The 22,594-nt window shown below is 47.5% G+C and overlaps 1 long non-coding RNA gene across 1 annotated transcript in view; it reads left to right on the top strand.

The window, feature by feature from the left end:
* LOC146785589 (uncharacterized) overlaps positions 1–22,594 on the top strand; it is a 71,319-nt gene that overhangs the window by 1,789 nt on the left and 46,936 nt on the right. Inside the window, exon 2 of the long non-coding RNA XR_014970688.1 lies at positions 3,885–3,965. This is a non-coding gene — a long non-coding RNA (uncharacterized LOC146785589). The remainder of the gene's footprint in view (positions 1–3,884; positions 3,966–22,594) is intronic.

The following is a 22,594-nucleotide window of genomic DNA, read 5'->3' as shown; positions in this document are numbered from 1 at the left end:
TGTATCCACTTCAGGGCTTCGCCGGGGCCATGCCCTCACCATCTCGTTACGCTGCTCTCCGTGTTCTTTCTCCGGCCCTCCCAATCTGCCCTCGCCCCCTGCTGCCCCCCCCCCCCATACATCTGCCACTTGCTCATTCTCTAGCCCCGGCGCTGTGAAGGACAACAAAAAGGCGCGCTCGAATACAGTGCGTCGCCGTTTCAGATTGTATTTTTCAGCCTGTCGTGGGTTCACATCAGAGTGATGCGCAGAGCCCCAAGAGACCAGCAGAAAGTACAGATGCCCCCCCCCCCCTAGTTCCCTAGGCGTGTGATCTGACGGCTAAAGTATCTTAAAAGCGGAGGCCCTTTGTGGGGAAGCTTTCCATCTGTCAATGCCCCTTAAGGGTTCACTGATGACAGCTGGTGTTGCGGCGCACGGGGTCAAACCAACCCTTTCGGCCTTCAAAGGTCGACATACTGAGTACTCAGACACTGGGTAGTAATAACAACAGTGCTTAGAAGCAGCGAAGGAATTGACCGCTACACACAATCGGCATGATGCTGAAACCAGTCAAGTCGCACATAAATTACAAATAATATTTAATATTAAAATATTGCGATGGGACTGAAAGAGCACGGTTCTATCCCCCCCCCCCCCTCAATATATTATGTGATGCTGGACAGATCACTTTATTTTCTGTGCCTAGTTTCCTTATCTGGCAAAACTGTTAGCGCTTAGATATTGCAAAATGCCGCCATTGGGCGCTACACATTAATTGCACATTTACTAAAAGGGGAGCGGGACATTTCACTGTTTAGGAACACAGGCACCACTTTGCTATATAACGAAACAGACTCCATTTGCTATCAGCAGCCATTGTCCGGGTTGTAGTAATTATGCGGTAATGTAAATGCGGCGTTTTCTGCATCATTATGGATTTGCTACACCTGCGACATAATTCACATTCTGCTGTACAATCAGCAGTATCGATAAACATAGTTTCTATCTCAATCGATTTAAAAGTTACTGAAACCCAAGATGCCACTTCAAAGGTTAACTGGTCACCTCTTACTAGCTGATTGGCAAAACTATGAGCCAAATGTATAGCAATGAGGTGAAACTTCTGCCTAGACAATACTACTGTTTGTCACAAAGACAACAAAGCGAGATTATATTGACACAGAATGTGCCACCTTATGCTATATAATGGCGACTGGAATTATGCGGCAAATCCACTTTATATCAATGGCCCCAGCTAGAAATCTGAAACACATATACCACAAACGGTACTCTTATAAAAAAATATACTCCTAGAATGCGTCTAACAGAAATCACTCCTACAGACTACCGTGCATTGACACGAAAGCACACAGACAGACAGACAGACAGACACCTGACCTATCCCGATCTCGGGCTGCTGCCACATTACAGCCTCATAAACAATAGGACACCTCGCTCCAGTCCTGTAATCCTCGCCAGGTCTTCCAGCGTCCTCACTCCTTGAACACGCACAATTGTTTGCTTGCTCAAAGTTTGATAGAAACTTTAATCAGCTGATCACGCCTCTACTGTTTAAATATCTCATATTGCAAAAGAAACCTTCGGCACACCACACCTGGCTCGTCAATATTCAAAACAATAAAATATTTATGAGGAAATCGCGAACGTGCCTATTTTTTATCGTCAAATGGCTTCAATTTTTTTGAGGATAATGAGCGATTTCAGTCAGCGCGTCGAAGCCTCTCCTGGTGTGCACCGTCCTAGACATTTCCCTGATTGGAGTTGTCACATGTTGGCAAGACAACAATAATGTGCGTCCTCTTTGTGCCACGAAGCAGCAACTCAACTAATTGGGCAAACGGGCATTATTCACGAGGGCGCTTCTTTTAGATTACCGTAGTGATGCCATGATGTTAATTTCGCGAACCCTGCCGTGTACATTATTTCCTACATCAGGGTGTTAATTTCGCGTGCCCTCCCGTGTGTTACGAACGAGTCTGCTTGAGTTATCACCAGCCCTAACTCGCGTAACCAGAGGTCTGACTCCCTCCTGGAAGCAGCGGCTTGGATTTCACCCTTTGATCTGGCGCCTCCTGCTGATTGGCCAGCGCCATAGGAACAGGCAGCTTTTTGTCATTTAACTATGCAAGGGCATTTGCAAGTCCAGAGCAAGGCATTGTGGGCCTCAATATAGAAACTCTACCCCAAAAGTAATTGTAGACGACGGGCTTTGTGAGACAAAAGACACAGACAGGGAAGGAAGCCAGGGCTATAAACTGCAGGGAATGGGGACACCTGTAGTAACTTTTTTTTTCGGAGTGCGTCCTTGTTTTTACAGAATCAAACATGGGGAGGGTGCACCCCCATCTCATCCAATGGCACAGTTTTCTAGGTAGGTTACACCACACAGACTTAGCAAAGGCTGTCATTGTTTTTAAAAATGAAAGCATACAAGGGAAGAAAAGCTGGCTGCTACGGTCTTTACAGCAAGCAGTGACTAAAGGCGCCCAAAACAAACTGGTGCAATTGATACAAGGACGAGCGATTTTCCCAGGCTTGGTTTTGTTTACAAACGTAATCCATGAAAGGCGCCAGGCTACAGGTTAAGAGACACAGGTGTAATTGATTTTGGGGCCGAGCACTGCATTATATTGAAGCATTTTATATAGCGCATCATACTTCGTTAGGGGCATCAAAGCACATGATGGACAGACATGTAACATGCCCCACTGTGGGGGGGAGCATGGTCGAGAGTGTTGCAGTTGATGTGAACCTATGTGGGAAGGAATTTGAGGTCTTGTGAGAGGGACCAGAGGGACAAGTTACTCTTGTCTTGGGCTGCAGCGGATGTGACGGAGTAGGAAGCGTGAAAGTACGGATCTCAGATTGTAAATATCTGGTGGTCATAATGTACTCTCCAGGTCCTGTGTTGTGTTTCAGAGTTTCTATAGTTCATACCTCATTGCAGCAGTTGGGTCAACTACTCTGTAATGTTTGGTTGAGTCTGGGAGAGTCAAAGAGAGGGGAGGCGTAGATTTACCTGGATAGTCAGCGTTGCAGGTAGTCCAACTGGGGAGGGGAAGCGACCAGTGCACAAAATCAAAAGATACACAAGGGAAAAATATGCGGTCAAATGAGGCAAATGGTGGTGCCCTGAGCATGAGCCATGCAGCTTTTTAAAGTTAGTGCCTTCTGCTGTACAAAGACGCGTCCTAAGGGAGGAAAGTGGAGGAGCAATCAAGGATGGCAACTGGAGCAGAAACTACAAAATCATTCAATGACCAGATTTCACCCACTCCTACTAGGCCGAAGAAGGTCAACATTTTGAGCAAGGGTTATCGTCTAAAATTGCTTTCTTGCTCCCAAAGAGGGGGGCGAACCCTAGTTGGGACATGGCAAAAACCTAGCAAGACTGGCACTCTGCAAATACACGTGAGGTAGATAAAACACTAGGTCGATTGCTGACCTGACGCAACAAGATCAAGCCGTCAGCCATGAAACCCGTCTGTTCTCACACCTCCATGTGAGTCTAATATAGGGTGACCAGGCGTCCCGGATTTGCCCAGTCAGTCCTGGGTTTTCACCAACTGTCCCGGCAAATTTCAGCAATTTTGGCTTATGTCCCGGTATTTAGAGGGGGTCGATTGAAACCAGTGAGAGGCACTTATTAGGAATATATGTCGTTACTACGCATTCCGTTGCAACGCATGCCTTTACCACGCATGCGTTACAACGGAATGTGTTTTCCACGCTTTGCCGTTACCTCGATTTTACCTTTACTCCGCTTTTTCTTTTTTGGGGGGGGAGACCCCCCCCCCCAAGCCCCCTTTCTTCTTTTTTTTTCCTTTTTCCGCAGGTCTCCGCCGACACTGAAAACTGACTGATGCTTTTTTTCGGATTAGGATGACGTTGTTCCGTGATGACGTTGCTTGCGTGGTGAAGATGGTCGTTGAAGCATAACGCGTTGTGAAGACGTTTACGAGGTAAGTGTATCGTTGTAAACGTAATGCGTAGAAAATGCTTTGTGGTAAAGGCTGTTTCCCCTTATTAGGTGTTCTAAAGTTGTGCTAGTTAGCAGCTGTTAGAAGTAAGAAATTTAATTAACAGGTATTATTCTGGTTTTAGAAATTACATTTTATTTATATTCTTAGTCCTTCTTCTGTGTTCCTATGTTGATAAGCGTTGTCATTCTGAGCAGCACCGTTGATGTAAAATTGTAGTCCTTCTTCTATTTTTGCAAAATGTCCCGGTTTTTGGTTCTCAAGATCTGGACACCCTAGTCTAATACTTTTTCTTAGATCTCGGAGACCCTTCTTTCTGCTTTACATGAGGAGGCATCCTCCTGCCCTCATTGAATTATCCTCTCAGACAACTTCTTGTTTCACCTGTAGCAAGAAATTATATTTCAGAGTTAAAAAGAGGCAATATAGTGGTGGTGAAAAGAAGACTTACTGTGCCTCTATATTTTTGGCTAGGGCATAGATTTGGTCGAATTTAGTTCCCTCCTCTAACAGCTCTTCTCTGACATATGTACCCTGCAAAAACAGTTTTTATATAAGATTCCAGAAGTGCACTTACAATCTGATCTCTGCCTGGTCCCTTCCCTCTCTGCCCCCTCATCACCATTACCTCTGATCTATGAGCTATTGTAAGTGCTAAGTAAGTACGGTTTTTATGGTTGGTAGCCATTTATTGGGTTAGGGAATGAATTCGGATTAGGTGTAGTAATTATTTTTAGGCTTTAGGGATGAGGTGGTAAGGTTTTTTTTAGGGTTCAGGGATCGCTTGGGTTTAGGGACAGTAAGGCACATTTAGGGTTCAGGTAAGGGGTTGGGAGTAGGGGTAGAAAGGTTTCTTAGGGTTCGGGAAAAGATTTGAGTTAAATATTTTTTTAGGGTTCATAGGAGCAGTTGAGTTTAGTGGTAGTAAGAGGCTGTAAGGGTTCACGGATGGGTTAGGTTTAGGGGTACTAAGCTTTTTAGGGTTGAGGTAAGGAGTTCGGTTTATGGATATTAAGAGTTTTTAGATCTTAAGGCTTGTTTTAGGGGTTTAGGGACAGGATGCAAGGATGGGAAGTGTATTATGTCTTTAGTATGTTTTATTTAAAGTGTTGGAGTGATTGTTTTTAGGGTTTGGGGCAAGTATTTCGTTTTTGGGGATCAGGTATTTATTTTTTGGTTTAGTTTAGTTAGGTTGTAGCAATGGTTTGCAAGGGTTACAGGGGACCTGGTTGGGGAGGATATTATTTTTGTGAAGTTTATTTTTAAAGTTTTGGCATTCATTCTTTTTACGGTTCTGGGTGAATATTTTTTGGTGTGCAGTTGTTGGAAATGGCCTTTTTCGCAGGCTTATCCCCGTACATTTTGCTTCCTCCTCCTATTTTTCCTGACCTGCTTTTGTTGGCTATAGGACTCTAGGCACTTTACCACTGCTGATCAGTGCTAAAGTGCACATGCTCTCTGTGTAAATTGGGATTCTGATTGGATATTCCTGATTGGCATTTTTGATTTGCTGGTAAGTTCCTAGTAAAGTGCACTGGGTGTGCCTAGGGCCTGTAAATCAAATACTACTAGAGGGCCTGCTGCACTGATTGTAGCCCTGTAAATGTATCTCAGACCTGCCACTGCAGTGTTTGCGTGCAGTTTTAAAACTGCCATGTCGAACTGGCAAGTGCACCCACTTGCCAGGCCCTAACCATCCCTTTTCTTACATGTAAGACAGCTCTCAGGTAGGCCCAAGGTAACCCTGCGGACAGGGCGCAGTGTGAGGGAAAGGAAGGACATGTACTAGTGTTTGTGGCATGTCCTGATAGTGAAATATTGAGCATTTATTTTTTCACTATTGAAAGGCTATATATCTCATAGGGTAACATGGGAGTTTATTTGTAATATCTTACAAGTACAACTTTTTATTGGGACAAGATGAACAAATGGAGTTTAGGCTCGCTAACCTCTGAATTTAATAACACATCTTTTAGTAAAGAGTTTTTGTAATTGTGTGTTTGAAAATGCCACTTTTAGAAAGTGAATAGCAAGTGAATATGAGAATGCACTCCTTCCCTTATTTTTAATGAATTTATTAATCAAAGAATAAAGTATGGTGGTGCGTGTGAGCAGCTACTGTGCACAATCCTGGGCCACAGCTCATGTTAAAGACATTGAAAAGAGCTAATCACTCGTGAACCCAACTGTCGCACTGCTTAATGGGAATTACTTCCTTAAAGTGAACCGCTTCCTCGTGAGTACACCAATTTTTATTACTGTAGACCAAAAGTGTTTGAACCACTCTTCATTTCATTAATCTTCATACTTATTAAATCATCACGGAGACAGCATGGTTGCGTCTGAATTCTTTATTCGCCAGTTTCAAATGCCTTCTGCTGCCCATCCAGGCTTTAAACAGCAGCACGTGAGGCAAACTATAATCCAGAATGAACTCATGGAATTATCAATCAATCAAAGCTTTATTTCGACATAAAATATCATAAAAGCACAAAAGTACATAAAACACAATTCATAAAAATAAATTTTAAAAACATGTTATAAAGGAATCTTTTTTCTTTATATACAATAAATATTTAAAAATGTATTAAACTTTGACAGCTTTGAGGATAAAAAGAATAATCAACTGGAACTAATTAACCTCTGCCTAATCAGCCATGCCCAGCCTAAAAATTTAGCCACCCCGCAAACTATAGTGGTATTTGCATCCGTTTTAAGGATTCTCAGAGCAGCAAGGTGGTCCCTTGTTCCTAACTGCAGACAGACGGGCCTGAGCCATTTCATTCTAGGTTTCGCATGTGCTGTGTAGGAGAGTAGGATCTGCACTTGTGTTGCCCCCACTTTTTTTCTGATGTATACACTGGTTTCTGGCTATAGTCTGGCTGGGTCCCTGCTAATCAGGGCCCCAGTCTACCTGATCTCTCTAAACAACTTGATGTGCATACTAGATGCACTAGTGATTGGATACTGTGGTACCTTGTGGGCCCCTAGTATATGGTACCTTAGGTACCTAGGGCATTGGTACTTCACAGGCCTACCAGGGGCTGCAGCATGTATTATGCCACCCCTGGGAAGCATTCTCAATCTGACACCACAGGCCTGCTACTGCAGCCTGTGTGAGGTAGTGTTAGCACTCCTCACAGAGGTATAGGTTTCTATATCTCACCATACACACACATATGAACCTATCAGTCACCCCTATGGTAGGCCCTATCAATCCCAAGGGCAGGGTGCACGGTTTACTATGTGAGGGGGTGCTTCTGCCTGAGCAGGACCCCCCTGCAGCTGGCAGAGTCTATTCTCTGCTGCTGTTTGTGGATGCGGTTAAACCATATACTCTTAAGTGCATTATAACCTCCCGGTTAATGCTAACTTTGGAATGACTGCATCAAAACATGTCGTGTTTGGTGTCAAACGTTTTGGAATCATACCCCCACACCAGTAACTGGTGTGGGAGTATGATCCCACCCTACTAGAGGGGACGACATGTACCCACTGTACCAAACGGTAGAAATCTTCTAAAGCCCTGGCATCACAAAATGGATGCCACCAGCACAGACACCGGGCTGCCCTCCTGCTGCTGACCGAAACTCGCAGTGGAGGGAGCTCAACAAAGGGTTTCCTGTCACAGGGAGGTGTCACAACCTTCCAGACAGGATTTAGTGTATTGGAGCTGGGTGGGTGCACTCTTAGAGTGCCTTTGAAGTCCTGCACTGGGGGAGCAGTAGGCTCCTCTGTGCATATGCCAGCTCAAACCGGTTCAGGGGCCTCTGCCCCTGTCCTGGCGCGAAACTGGACAAAGGGAAGTGGGTGTAACCACCCCTACCCTGGCCCTCCTAGAGGAGTGGCCATAGAGCTAGTCCCTCCCATCTTTACAGTATAAGATACCAAATATTGCCAATGCAATTCAGATTACACCTGGACGACGCTCTACGAAGAAGAATCCGGTCCCTTCAACGTTCTACTACCTTTAGAAGACCGAAGGATCTCCCTTGGAGCCAAGGAGTGGCTCCCCTGCTTTGCAGGCACCTTAAAGACTGAACAACAGTTGCAAACTTTACCGCTCCCGCCGGAGCCCGAAGTCCCTGCGTCCCCTGAAGTCGATTTCCTGACCTCTCTACGGCCATTTTGAGTCCCCAGCGAAGCTGTGGTGTTTGGACCCCACGAGTGACGAGGAACGACAATACCAGGGAACCGTGCACTGATTTCGAGTGCAAGCCCTGAACGACGAACTACAAAACTGTGCTTTGGACCACTTACTGTCCAAGTCCTGAGCAGGTACTGAACCGAAGATCAGTGGCCTACCCCATCCCGAGTGACCGTGGGCTGTTGCTGAAGTTTTCCTGCCAAGGCGTCTTCGCGGTTGCTTGCCCGTTGGCTAGTAGCCCTCCTGAAGACATCCTCGACTATTCCAAGGGCTGGCCTGGTTGCTCTGGGCCTACCCTCACTTACCCTTGCTGGGTAAGTCCCTCGGACCTTGCTGGTCCGAGCCATCCACCATCTTCACTCTCCCCAAGACTTGCAGTTGCCAAGGGTTGTTGGTTCCAATCCGAGTGCCGACACCGCCAACAGCTGCAGACGTCGTGGGACCCTCCAACTCCAGCTGCTGATTGTCATCGATCCCTCCTGGACGACGTGGGCGAAGAGACAAAACACCATCAGCGACGAAAGCGACGCGACAGTTGTGGTCATCTATCCTGAAGGCCACCGGTCACTGGCAAGTGACTCTGAACTCTGTCCCCTCAATTTCCAGGTCGCCTGCAACTCCAATCCATCGTTGGAACCGAACGGACACCTCTCTTGACGACACAAGCAGCAAGAACACCTCGATTCCCATTGAAATCAGCATCGCGACCCGACACCAAAGGACACCTGTGCACCCGGACTCCCTGGGTGAGGTAACTCTGGCATTACGGTGCCCAAGTGTGCAGTGGCTATCGAAATACTTACCCTGTAAGTTGTGTGCTTGTTGTCCACTCAGAAGTGCCCTAGAACTTTAAAATACAAATCGCAACATTTTTGCATTGAAGTCTATGAGAAACTCGCGTGCGTGTTTAGACACTGCACGCGCCTCCTGTGGGCTAGTTACTTACCTGAAAACACTACAGCAGTGAAGCCCCAGCGATTCCCAAGGCCCTAGGCCTCTTCATTTTGCTTGTCGAATTTGTTATACCATTTACTTAGTATATGGTCTGGTACGCCCCTAGGGCTACAGTGATTTATGTGCTTAATTTGTTGAGAAATGTTGATCTTTTAAATGTCTACCTGGGACTAATCTCATAAAGAGGTTAGTAGAGTATATTTAGTAATAAATACATATATATTTCATATATATACCTGTGTGGTGTCTTTTCATTTGGTAATTCAAGAGATTATAAGGTAAAACAAGCTGCTTTACATTCCTCAGAGACTTAGCCTGAAGGCTGCTCTCCACAGCTACCACTAGGATAGCTTTCTTTTAAAAGGTTGTCTTTAAACCTATCTACCAAGAGTCGAATTGGACTGGTGCAAGGTGGCCACTAGAACTAGTGACCAGCATATGCCAGGCCAACTTCTCACATTGGTGGGCAGCGTGTGGGATTACAGCTTGCCATTGTTTTACCAGAAAATCTCAATTTGAATTACTAACTGAAAACCACTTAAGGTACTCAAGGTACATATAAAGTCAAGCTAGTATCAATAAGTTCTACTGAACTTAGAGCTGTGTGTAAAGGGATAAGCACACCCTTGCTACAGCTCAAGCTAGGTTTAGTAGGCCACAACTAGTGTAGGTAGTACAACACTGCACAACACTAGTATGCCTCACCAGGATGGAGCCAGTGGGTCCATCCCAGCTCAGTACAAAGACCTGGCCTACACTGACCTGAAGGCCTTATGCTTTGAAAGAGGACTGAGGGTGGGCAGGAGTCCCTCATCACAGCACCTGATAGATCTGCTAGTAGCAGATGACCTGAGACAAGCTCTAGGAGCAAGTGGGTCTGGATCAGGGGGTGGGTCAAACATAGTCTCTGGGTCTGATGATGAAAATCAAGATGACCTGGAGTCTGTGATTGAAGGGCCAGACTTAGAAGAGTCTGAAAGGAACAGAGGAATTCTCCCTAAGAGAACTGACAGAGTGGGAGAGAGGCCTAGGTCCCTCTCAAGGGAATCTGACCATTCATACCACTCTGGAAGAGAATCTGTCCCACAGAAGAACTCCACCTTTCCCAGGGAGACCTCTTCTGAGAGAAGGTACAAGTTGCTACAGTATGAGGAAGCTAGGCTTGCTCTCAGAGCCAAGCAACTGGCCTTAGATAGGGAAGCCTTCGAGCTCCAAAGAGCTTCAAAGAAGGAGGGGTTAGATGCCCCTGGTGGCAGCAACCGTGTCCCTAGAAACAGAGATTATACTCCTGACCATAGGAACCTGTCCAAGGTTGTTCCTCCCTACCAGAGTGGGGATGATATCCACAAATGGATAACTGCTATGGAGAGGGCCTGTAAAGTTCAACAGGTCCCCCAGAAACAGTGGGCAGCAATCTTGTGGCTCTCCTTTTCAGATAAAGGTAGAGACAAGCTCCTCACTGTTAGAGAAGAGGATGCTAATGACTATGAAGCCCTGAAGAGTGTTTTGATAGATGGGTTTGGCTTAACCACTGAACAGTACAGGTTGAAGTTCAGGGATACCCAGAAAACACAGACTCAGGATTGGACTGACTTTGTTGATTGTGCAACCAAGGCTCTAGAAGGTTGGCTGGTTGGTAGTAGAGTAACTGACTTTAAGGGATTGTATAATCTTATAATGAGAGAACAGATCCTTAATAATTGCCAGAACCAGTTGTTGCATCAGTACCTGGTGGACTCTGATCTGACCTCTCCCCAAGAATTGGGAAAGAAGGCAGACAAATGGGTCAGAACCAGGGTGAAGCAGAAAAACCAGAACCAGGGCGGTGACACTAAGAAGCAAGATCCTAAAGGCTCAGAGAAAGGTGGGGATAAGTCTAAAGACCAGAAGTCTTCACCAGGGCCCCAAAAATCTGCATCTGGTGGGGAGTCACAATCTAACAAGAAAAAAGGCCAAAAGAAGCCCTGGTGCAACTACTGTAAACAGAAGGGGCACTGGACTTCTGATTGTACCAAGTCCAAAGACCAATCCACCACCACTTCAGCCCCTAAGGCACCTGTTCCCCCTAGTACAGCCAGTGGTGGAGGTAATGCACAGAATAAGGGTGTAGTAGGGTTGACCCTGGGTTCTGATGTGGACTCTGGCCTAGTCAGAGTACCAACACAGGCATTGCTTGTTTGTGAGGGAGACCTTGATATGTCATTCCTAGTGAGCCCCAGTAACCTGGGCAAATACAAACAGCAGCCTATTATAAATGGCAAACAGGCTTTGGCATTTAGGGACACAGGTGCTAGTGTCACCATGGTGGCAGAGGACCTAGTGGACCCTACACAGATCATCCTGGGGGAAATGTACCAGGTAACCAATGCTAGCAACACCAGGACCAACCATAGCCTGGCAGTTGTTAATTTCTCCTGGGGAGGGGTAACTGGCCTTAAAAAGGTTGTGGTCAGTGCAGACCTCCCTGTCGAATGTCTGTTGGGCAATGATCTGGAGACTTCAGCCTGGTCTGAAGTAGAATTATGGACTCATGCTGAGATGTTGGGCATACCTGCAGAGGTATTTGCTGTGACCAGGTCACAAGCCAAAATGCATAAAGCTGAACCAGCTCTGGATCCTGAAACTATGGACCAGGTGCTACCCAAGAGGAAGAGCAGTAGGGTTAAGGCTGGGCCTTCCCCTCTGTCTCAGATCACAGATTCCCCTCCAGAGGGAGGAGAAGCAGAGCCTGAAGAAGGAACTGCCCCAGAGGGACTTGAGCCTGGACAGGTTGAGTTCTTGGGGGCAGGGGGCCCTTCCAGGGAAGATCTGAGCAAAGAGCAACAGTGCTGCCCCACTCTTGAACCCCTCAGACAGCAAGCTGCTGCTGAGGTTGCTGGGAGTGCTAGTGGGTCCCATAAGACTTATTGGGATGAGGGGCTCCTTTATTCTGAGGCTAGGGATCCAACTCCTGGCGCCACCAGGAGGCTGGTGATTCCTCAGAAGTTTAGGGGGTTCCTCTTGACCCTAGCACATGATATCCCATTGGCAGGTCACTTGGGCCAAAACAAGACCTGGGACAGGCTTGTTCCACATTTTCATTGGCCACACATGTCTGAAGACACAAAGGAGTTTTGTCGCTCCTGTGTCACTTGTCAAGCCAGTGGCAAGACAGGTGGCACTACAAAGGCCCCCCTGATACCACTACCTGTGGTGGGGGTCCCCTTTGAAAGGGTAGGGATTGATATAGTCGGTCCCCTTGACCCTCCAACAGCATCTGGGCACAGATTCATACTGGTGATAGTGGACCATGCCACCAGGTATCCAGAAGCTATTCCCCTCAGGACTACTACAGCCCCTGTGGTAGCCAGAGCCCTCATTGGAGTATTCTCCAGAGTGGGCTTTCCTAAGGAGGTTATCTCTGACAGAGGGTCCAACTTTATGTCAGGATATTTGACTGCAATGTGGAAGGAGTGTGGTGTAAACTACAAATTCACCACTCCCTATCACCCACAAGGCAATGGGTTAGTTGAGAGATTCAACAAAACCCTGAAAGGAATGATTAAGGGCCTCCCAGAAAAGCTTAGGCGAAAATGGGACCTTTTACTTCCTTTCCTTCTATTTGCATACAGGGAGGTTCCTCAGAAGGGGGTTGGCTACAGCCCCTTTGAACTTCTGTTTGGGCACCCTGTGAGAGGACCATTATGTCTAGTGAAGGAGGGATGGGAGTTACCTCTCAAACCTCCCAAACAGGATGTAGTGGACTATGTACTTGGTCTCCGCTCCCGGATGGCTGAGTACATGAAGAAGGCCACCAAAAACCTTGAGGCAAGCCAAGAACTACAAAAAGCTTGGCATGACCAAAAGGCTGTACTGACTGTCTACCAGCCAGGACAGAAAGTGTGGGTGTTGGAGCCAGTGGCCCCAGCAGCTCTCCAGGACAAATGGAGTGGCCCCCATACAATTGTTGAAAAGAAGGGAGAGGTCACCTACCTGGTAGACCTTGGTACTCCCAGGAGCCCTCTTAGAGTGCTCCATGTCAACAGACTTAAAGCATATGTGGACAGGGCTGACATGAGCTTGCTCATGGCAACTGATGAGGACCAGGAGGAGGAGAGTGACCCTCTCCCTGACCTCCTCTCTCAGAACCCTGATGATGGATCAGTAGATGGCGTTGCTTTGGCAGGCAGCCTCACTGAGCATCAGCAAACTGAATGTAGACAAGTGCTACAGCAGTTTAGACATATGTTCAGTCTGACCCCAAGTCAGACTTCCTGGTGCACCCATGAGGTGGACACTGGGGACAGTCTGCCTGTAAAGAGTAAAATCTACAGGCAACCTGACCATGTCAGGGACTGTATCAGGACTGAAGTCCAGAAAATGTTGGAGCTAGGTGTTATTGAGCCCTCAGATAGCCCTTGGGCTAGCCCAGTAGTCCTTGTCCCAAAGCCTCACACCCAGGGCGGTAAGAGAGAGATGAGGTTTTGTGTTGACTACAGAGGCCTCAATGCAGTCACAAGGACTGATGCCTACCCAATACCCAGGGCAGATGAACTAATAGATACCTTGGCCTCAGCCAAGTATCTAAGTACATTTGACCTTACAGCAGGCTATTGGCAAATCAAGTTAGCTGATGAAGCCAAGGCCAAAACTGCATTTTCGACCCCTGGTGGGCACTATCACTTTGTGGTAATGCCCTTTGGTTTGAAGAATGCACCTGCCACATTCCAGAGGTTGGTGAATAAAGTTCTGACTGGTATGGAAACTTACTGCTCAGCATATCTAGATGATATTGCTGTCTTTAGTCCTACCTGGCAGGATCACCTGGTCCACCTCAAGAATGTACTGGAGGCCCTGCAGAAAGCAGGCCTCACTATCAAGGCCACTAAGTGCCAGATAGGGCAGAGTCAGGTTGTGTACCTGGGCCACCTTGTAGGTGGGGGCCAGGTTCAACCATTGCAGAGCAAGATCCAAACCATAAAGGATTGGGTAGCTCCAACCACCCAGACACAGGTGAGAGCCTTCTTGGGCCTGACTGGGTACTATAGGAGGTTTGTTAAGGGATATGGATCTATAGTGACCCCCTTAAATGACCTAACCTCCAAGAAAATGCCAAAAAAGGTTCAGTGGACAGCTAGCTGTCAAAAGGCATTTGATGACCTCAAGCAGGCAATGTGCACTGCCCCCATCTTACAGAGTCCAGATTACAAAAAGAAGTTCATTGTTCAAACAGATGCTTCAGAGCTGGGTGTGGGAGCTGTACTGTCTCAACTTAATGATGAAGGTCAAGACCAGCCAGTAGCTTTCATAAGCAGAAGGCTGACCCCTAGAGAGAAACGTTGGTCAGCTATTGAGAGGGAGGCCTTTGCTGTGGTTTGGGCCCTGAAGAAGTTGAGGCCATACTTGTTTGGCACTCACTTCATTGTTCAGACTGACCATAAGCCCCTCCTATGGCTCAAACAGATGAAAGGTGAAAATCCTAAACTGCTCAGGTGGTCCATTTCCCTACAGGGGATGGACTATACAGTGGAACATAGACCTGGGACCCAACATGCCAATGCAGATGGACTCTCGAGGTATTTCCACTTAGAACATGAAGACTCAACTGGTCAAGGTTAGTTTAATGTCCCTGCGTTTGGGGGGGGGGTTGTGTAGGAGAGTAGGATCTGCACTTGTGTTGCCCCCACTTTTTTTCTGATGTATACACTGGTTTCTGGCTATAGTCTGGCTGGGTCCCTGCTAATCAGGGCCCCAGTCTACCTGATCTCTCTAAACAACTTGATGTGCATACTAGATGCACTAGTGATTGGATACTGTGGTACCTTGTGGGCCCCTAGTATATGGTACCTTAGGTACCTAGGGCATTGGTACTTCACAGGCCTACCAGGGGCTGCAGCATGTATTATGCCACCCCTGGGAAGCATTCTCAATCTGACACCACAGGCCTGCTACTGCAGCCTGTGTGAGGTAGTGTTAGCACTCCTCACAGAGGTATAGGTTTCTATATCTCACCATACACACACATATGAACCTATCAGTCACCCCTATGGTAGGCCCTATCAATCCCAAGGGCAGGGTGCACGGTTTACTATGTGAGGGGGTGCTTCTGCCTGAGCAGGACCCCCCTGCAGCTGGCAGAGTCTATTCTCTGCTGCTGTTTGTGGATGCGGTTAAACCATATACTCTTAAGTGCATTATAACCTCCCGGTTAATGCTAACTTTGGAATGACTGCATCAAAACATGTCGTGTTTGGTGTCAAACGTTTTGGAATCATACCCCCACACCAGTAACTGGTGTGGGAGTATGATCCCACCCTACTAGAGGGGACGACATGTACCCACTGTACCAAACGGTAGAAATCTTCTAAAGCCCTGGCATCACAAAATGGATGCCACCAGCACAGACACCGGGCTGCCCTCCTGCTGCTGACCGAAACTCGCAGTGGAGGGAGCTCAACAAAGGGTTTCCTGTCACAGGGAGGTGTCACAACCTTCCAGACAGGATTTAGTGTATTGGAGCTGGGTGGGTGCACTCTTAGAGTGCCTTTGAAGTCCTGCACTGGGGGAGCAGTAGGCTCCTCTGTGCATATGCCAGCTCAAACCGGTTCAGGGGCCTCTGCCCCTGTCCTGGCGCGAAACTGGACAAAGGGAAGTGGGTGTAACCACCCCTACCCTGGCCCTCCTAGAGGAGTGGCCATAGAGCTAGTCCCTCCCATCTTTACAGTATAAGATACCAAATATTGCCAATGCAATTCAGATTACACCTGGACGACGCTCTACGAAGAAGAATCCGGTCCCTTGAACGTTCTACTACCTTTAGAAGACCGAAGGATCTCCCTTGGAGCCAAGGAGTGGCTCCCCTGCTTTGCAGGCACCTTAAGGACTGAACAACGGTTGCAAACTTTACCGCTCCCGCCGGAGCCCGAAGTCCCTGCGTCCCCTGAAGTCGATTTCCTGACCTCTCTACGGCCATTTTGAGTCCCCAGCGAAGCTGTGGCGTTTGGACCCCACGAGTGACGAGGAACGACAATACCAGGGAACCGTGCACTGATTTCGAGTGCAAGCCCTGAACGACGAACTACAAAACTGTGCTTTGGACCACTTACTGTCCAAGTCCTGAGCAGGTACTGAACCGAAGATCAGCGGCCTACCCCATCCCGAGTGACCGTGGGCTGTTGCTGAAGTTTTTCTGCCAAGGCGTCTTCGCGGTTGCTTGCCCGTTGGCTAGTAGCCCTCCTGAAGACATCCTCGACTATTCCAAGGGCTGGCCTGGTTGCTCTGGGCCTACCCTCACTTACCCTTGCTGGGTAAGTCCCTCGGACCTTACTGGTCCGAGCCATCCACCATCTTCACTCTCCCCGAGACTTGCAGTTGCCAAGGGTTGTTGGCTCCAATCCGAGTGCCGACACCGCCAACAGCTGCAGACGTCGTGGGACCCTCCAACTCCAGCTGCTGATCGTCATCGATCCCTCCTGGACGACGTGGGCGAAGAGACAAAACACCATCAGCGACGAAAGCGACGCGACAGTTGTGGTCATCTATCCTGAAGGCCACCGGTCACTGGCAAGTGACTCTGAACTCTGTCCCCTCAATTTCCAGGTCGCCTGCAACTCCAATCCATCGTTGGAACCGAACGGACACCTCTCTCGACGACACAAGCAGCAAGAACACCTCGATTCCCATTGAAATCAGCATCGCGACCCGACACCAAAGGACACCTGTGCACCCGGACTCCCTGGGTGAGGTAACTCTGGCATTACGGTGCCCAAGTGTGCAGTGGCTATCGAAATACTTACCCTGTAAGTTGTGTGCTTGTTGTCCACTCAGAAGTGCCCTAGAACTTTAAAATACAAATCGCGACATTTTTGCATTGAAGTCTATGAGAAACTCGCGTGCGTGTTTAGACACTGCACGCGCCTCCTGTGGGCTAGTTACTTACCTGAAAACACTACAGCAGTGAAGCCCCAGCGATTCCCAAGGCCCTAGGCCTCTTCATTTTGCTTGTCGAATTTGTTATACCATTTACTTAGTATATGGTCTGGTACGCCCCTAGGGCTACAGTGATTTATGTGCTTAATTTGTTGAGAAATGTTGATCTTTTAAATGTCTACCTGGGACTAATCTCATAAAGAGGTTAGTAGAGTATATTTAGTAATAAATACATATATATTTCATATATATACCTGTGTGGTGTCTTTTCATTTGGTAATTCAAGAGATTATAAGGTAAAACAAGCTGCTTTACATTCCTCAGAGACTTAGCCTGAAGGCTGCTCTCCACAGCTACCACTAGGATAGCTTTCTTTTAAAAGGTTGTCTTTAAACCTATCTACCAAGAGTCGAATTGGACTGGTGCAAGGTGGCCACTAGAACTAGTGACCAGCATATGCCAGGCCAACTTCTCACATGCTGGACAAGCAAAGAAGAAGTGGGAGATATTCTCAGTAGCACCCGGACAAGTTGGGCAATCCAAGGGAGTCTTATGCGGGGGATTCCACTTGCTAGTACGGTCGCGAAGGGGAAGAGTCCCAAACCTAAACTGGATAAAGAGTGATCTGTCCTTGGGCTTCGTGATGAAGTCTAGATAGGGTTCCAAAAAGGGCATAAGCTTATGCTGACGGAATGCCTCTGTTAATCTGCCAGGATTGGGGTCTCTTGACTCCAAAGCATCAACCCATGCCCAAAAAGCTCTTTTAGTTTCCTACTTGGATAATGATGCCCCCAAGTCCCGATCGGATGTGAGGCCTGTTGCGACCAAGAGCGTCTTAATATTCGAAAGCCACTCGATTTTGTGGGCTCCTCGCAGATTCATGACCTCTCTTAGGCCATCGGCATAGTTAGAGAGCTCAGGGGTACGCCACAACCGCGCCCAATATAACAGAGGACGAAGAGTGGCTAAATCTCTAATAGAACGCCTACCAAGATCGCTCAATAATGGTTTCGTCGGGGTTCCCCTTGGGAGCGATACGAGGTCCCTAAAGAACCTATTTTCATTAGTCACAAGGGCATCTACACAACAAAAGCCCCATAGTTCTGCGCCATAGAGAGCACTACCTACCGCCTTTGCAGCGTATATGTCTAGGGCTGGAGCAATGGGTTTGGTAGTGGAGGCACGAAATTCCTTTCCCAGAGCTCCAACTACCCGTCTATGGTTTAACACCATTTTATCAATATGAGGCTGCCACTTGAGTCTATCAGAGATTCTAATCCCCAGATAATCGAACTCCTTGACACGCTCAAGTGGTTTCCCATCCAAGGTCAGGGTGGATCTGAAGGATCTGGTTGGGTTAAAATAGAGTAGTTTGGTTTTGGAGGTATTGATGACAAGGCCTCTCAACTCACAAAACAGAGAGAAGCGATCTAAAAGCTTCTGCAGTCCTGCTGGTGTTTTTGATATTAGAAGCGTATCATCCGCGAATAAAAGGGCAGGAACTTTGTCGCCTGCCAGGGTGGGGACATCAGCTTCAAGCATGAAAGAGACTACGCCGTTCACAAACAGTGTGAAGAGCGTGGGTGCCAGCACACAACCTTGGCGAACCCCTCTATTCACCGGGATTTTATCAGTTTTTTGTTCCTGAGACCCCCATCTGATGCGAGCAAAGTTATCTTCATGCATCCGAATAAGAAGGTTCAGGATATATGGTGGAATCCCCATCTCCTCCAAGATCAGCCACAGGCGATCACGGGGAACCAGATCAAAGGCGGTCTTAAGATCGATAAACGCCAGGTAAAGGGCGCCCTTACCAATAGTGACCACCTTCCAATATAGAAGCACTAGCCTAAAGGCCTGATCAATTGTACTTGTGCAGGCCCTGAAGCCTGCCTGGAACTTTGTCATAATGCCATTTTCGTCCACCCAAGAGTGGATCCTCTCCAGGAGGACCCTACCAACCAATTTCTGTCCGGTATCTATGAGACTAATTGGGCGGTTGTTCGCTGGGTCCCCCCTAGAGCCCTTCTTGAAGATGGGAATTACTTCAGCTCCCTTCCATGATTCGGGCACCGGTGAGCCTTCCAAGAGAGCATTAATAAAAATCGCAAAATACGCAGCCCATCCATCAATGTTGGCTTTGTATAGGTCACCCGGGATACCATCTGGACCTGGGGCCTTTGCAGGTACAATTTTATTAATGGCGATCTCAACCTCTTTCTTCTCAATCCTGGAAAATAAAAGCTGATCTGGATGTGCGGCTATGATCCCCGTTCGAGTGCAAGGGTCCCCCATATGCTCCACCCCTACATATAGATGCCTAAAATGGTCAAACCATTCCCTATCCGTAATATGGTTGGGAATTTGGTCCTGATCATGGTTAGTGGATCTTCTCACTATGGACCAAAAAAGCTCGCCATTTTTTGAATGGCTCGCAGATTTTAAACAGTCCCAGCGCTGCTCTTCCCAGTCCCTCTTGGCAGATGCGAGGGCCTGTCTATATTGCAGCCTCGCTTGCCTGACCTCGCCCGGATTGTTAGATTTAATAGCGAGGACCAGGCTATTTTTTTTCAGTCTGCAGCCCTTGTTGAACCACTTATTTTCTGACTTGACACTTGGTTCGCATTTTTTCCTATGATCAAGAAACAGAGTACCAATCGAATCCATAGTTTCCTCAAAGACTTTGACTACAGCAGTATAGCCAACCGTGTCCCTTGATGCTATGGAGAGCCTAGCGGTCTGGTCAGCAAGGATTTTCTCCAGAGTAGCTAATTTTGAGTTACACAGAATGAATTTAGGCCATTTGAGGAACCTATTACAATTGGAGGGCAGGAGTGCCTTGGTTGTCATTTGCATTCCAGATGAGGGGGTTTGCTCTTGCCTGTGCCACATCTCCCGTATACTGAGGGACAGAGGGTTATGGTCACTACTGATTGATGGTATCACAATCATATCGACAACAAGTTTCCATCCCCTCCTGTCGACCAGTATGTAATCAATTCTGCTTTGGCAAGAGACCCTATTAAAAGTGTTTGCACCCGCTGGGTCAGAGATTGTGCGCCCATTAGCAGCTCTTAGCCCGAATTCTATCGCTAGAGCGTTTATTTGAATTACAACCGGGGACCATCTTTTTACAGGGGTGAGAGATAGTGAGGGGATACCCCATCTAGTGTCCTCATCATGTGTTCCCAAGATATCGTCTATAGCAAGCGGTTCAAATGAACAGTTAAGATCGCCGGCAACGAAAAGAAGGGAATCAAAGGGACAAGTAGAAAGCATATCTGAAAGGGCTGTGATAGTAGAAGATTTAGCACCCCCTTGGGTTCCTCGACATTAAAGAATTCCCATGTATAGTCGCTCTTGGTACATTTGATGGTAAGTCTCATTATATCTGGCGTAGAGCAGCTATTAAGGGTAATCCTAAGATTAAGTTCTGCCCTAACCCATACCATGAGTCCGCCAGAGGGGCGACCACGGCCAATTGAGGTAGCTGGTACAAAAAAACAACAAAACCCCGGCTTGTACAAAGGCTCGAGGCTCCAGGTTTCCTGGAACATACATAGATCATATTCCTCGATAAAATCATTCCAGTCTGGAAGAGAGAGCTTGCTGCGTAGACCTGCCACGTTCCAAGAAACAAGCTTAAAATGACTAGAGAGATTTTCCCGGGGAATTAAGGCACTTAGGGGATGGTCTTGATGATGATCAGTGCTAATAATGGGCCTCTGAGGTGAAATTGCCAAAGTGGATGATTCCAAACCCGTATTCTGATGATATAATAGCTTCTGGTGTACAGCAACCTGAGGGGGGCGGGGAGCTGCTTAGTATACCTCCGTTACCCTGCAGTCAGTCAACAGCCTCTAGGCTGCTGTATCGATTTTCCATAGAGATAGAATCTAATGGCAGTGGGGGTATAGGCCAGCCCCCTTGCGGAAAACCCCTCCTATTCCGGTGAACAAGCGTCCACGCGTCCGTGAAATGACCAGGGGGATAAAAGTAGGTCAGGGGAAGGGCTCTGATGGATACTCCTGTGCTAGGATATCTCCAGTTACAGATGTACTCGACAATTTTGGGGTCATCGAAGTTAATTAAGATACAGTCCCCCCTTATATTCTTTGCCTAGTGGCCTACCCATGGGACCCTCCTGACCATGAGTATTTTACAGGTTTTGTGCATTGGCAATGGTCTATTTTTGTTAAGCCAATGCACCACCATGTTCCTCAAGGTTGTGGGGGACTCAACTTCGTTTTTGCCCAATTCGGGGACCCCTGTTAAAATTACCACAAATGGGGAAGTTTCAGGTGGCAAGTTAGGGATATTTCCCCCACTTGGGGTCCTAGGTGTAGATATCCTGACATCCTCTTTTGACTGGATTATGCTGTGCTGGATGGATTTCCTGTGATCGGTAACTAGTATAGGCTCATTAATTACAGTTAATGCCTGATGTTCAGAGGATACTGCTGACTGAACATGGGGGGCCACCGGGACTTTTTCTGCTCTAGTATAATCCGATGTTTTCGGAGCCCCATATTGATGAATATTATTTGAAGAATGAGTCAATTCCCCAAGACCACGTTCAATCCTAAGTAGATGTTGTTCAATCTTGTGTATTCTATCCTCCACAGGACGAAGGAGAAGCCTAATTGCATCATATATATTATGTATATTCAATAGGTCAGAAGCCCTTCCCTCAACCACTTCACTTGTCCCCCCAATAACATCCTGGCACACCATTCTAGTGGGTAATAAATGGACTGGGGAAGCAACTTTATCTGCCAATACCACCAATGAAGGCTGCTCGAGGGCAGCGGGAGGTATTTTAGGGTTTCCGGTGTGGCTTACTGGTTTTTGCTTTCTTTTACTAGTCTTGCCCTTCCCACCGTTAATGGAGGAACACCCTTGTTTATTTTTAGGAATTGCCCCGGGGTTTCTCTCTCGCAGCTGCCTAGTGCTAGGCTCTGGAACTGTGCTAGAGGCAGACAGCAACAGACGAGGAGAAATTAACAAAGAGTCCAAGGCCATGGACTGATCTTCCAAGGAAACAGCAGCAACTGTTCCACTGGGTAGCAAGTCTAGGGCCGTAAGATCCACATCAGAACAAGTAATGGCAACGTGATTAGAAGCTTGCTGTACAGGAGAGCGCGCATTGGCGAAATGACCCATAGAGGACCTCCTGGCCGCCGCAAGGTCCTGCGAGACCCGGCGTTCCAGGAGCATCATTTCTTGGTCAATAACACAATTAACCTTTGTTACAAATTGGTCCATCGTTCCAGTGAGATGTACATTAGCCACTCTACCTTTAATATCTTTTGATGGCATATTAGAGGCCAGGAGGTTGGTTAGAGAGGAACCAAACACAACAAAAAGAATAAAAATAACCAACCAAGTATACAGCCTCAAAAAACAGTATCCCTCGCATTAATTCTCATGAAGATAGGAGAGCAACAGTACCTTAGTGCGTATGCTGAAGATGCGTCGTTAGGGGGTTGCCCAGTCCAGTCCACTCCGGGCAGTGACAGGCAAGGACGGGCCCGCCCTTGGCCCGGGCTTAGCCCGGGCGCTGCCCGCGCGAGTCCCGCGCTGCGGTGGCACCCGGCGGCTT

The sequence above is a fragment of the Triturus cristatus genome, chromosome 11 (assembly GCF_964204655.1).
Source record: "Triturus cristatus chromosome 11, aTriCri1.1, whole genome shotgun sequence".
Classification (NCBI taxonomy): Eukaryota; Metazoa; Chordata; class Amphibia; order Caudata; family Salamandridae; genus Triturus; species Triturus cristatus.
This window is presented reverse-complemented; position numbering and strand designations above follow the sequence as displayed.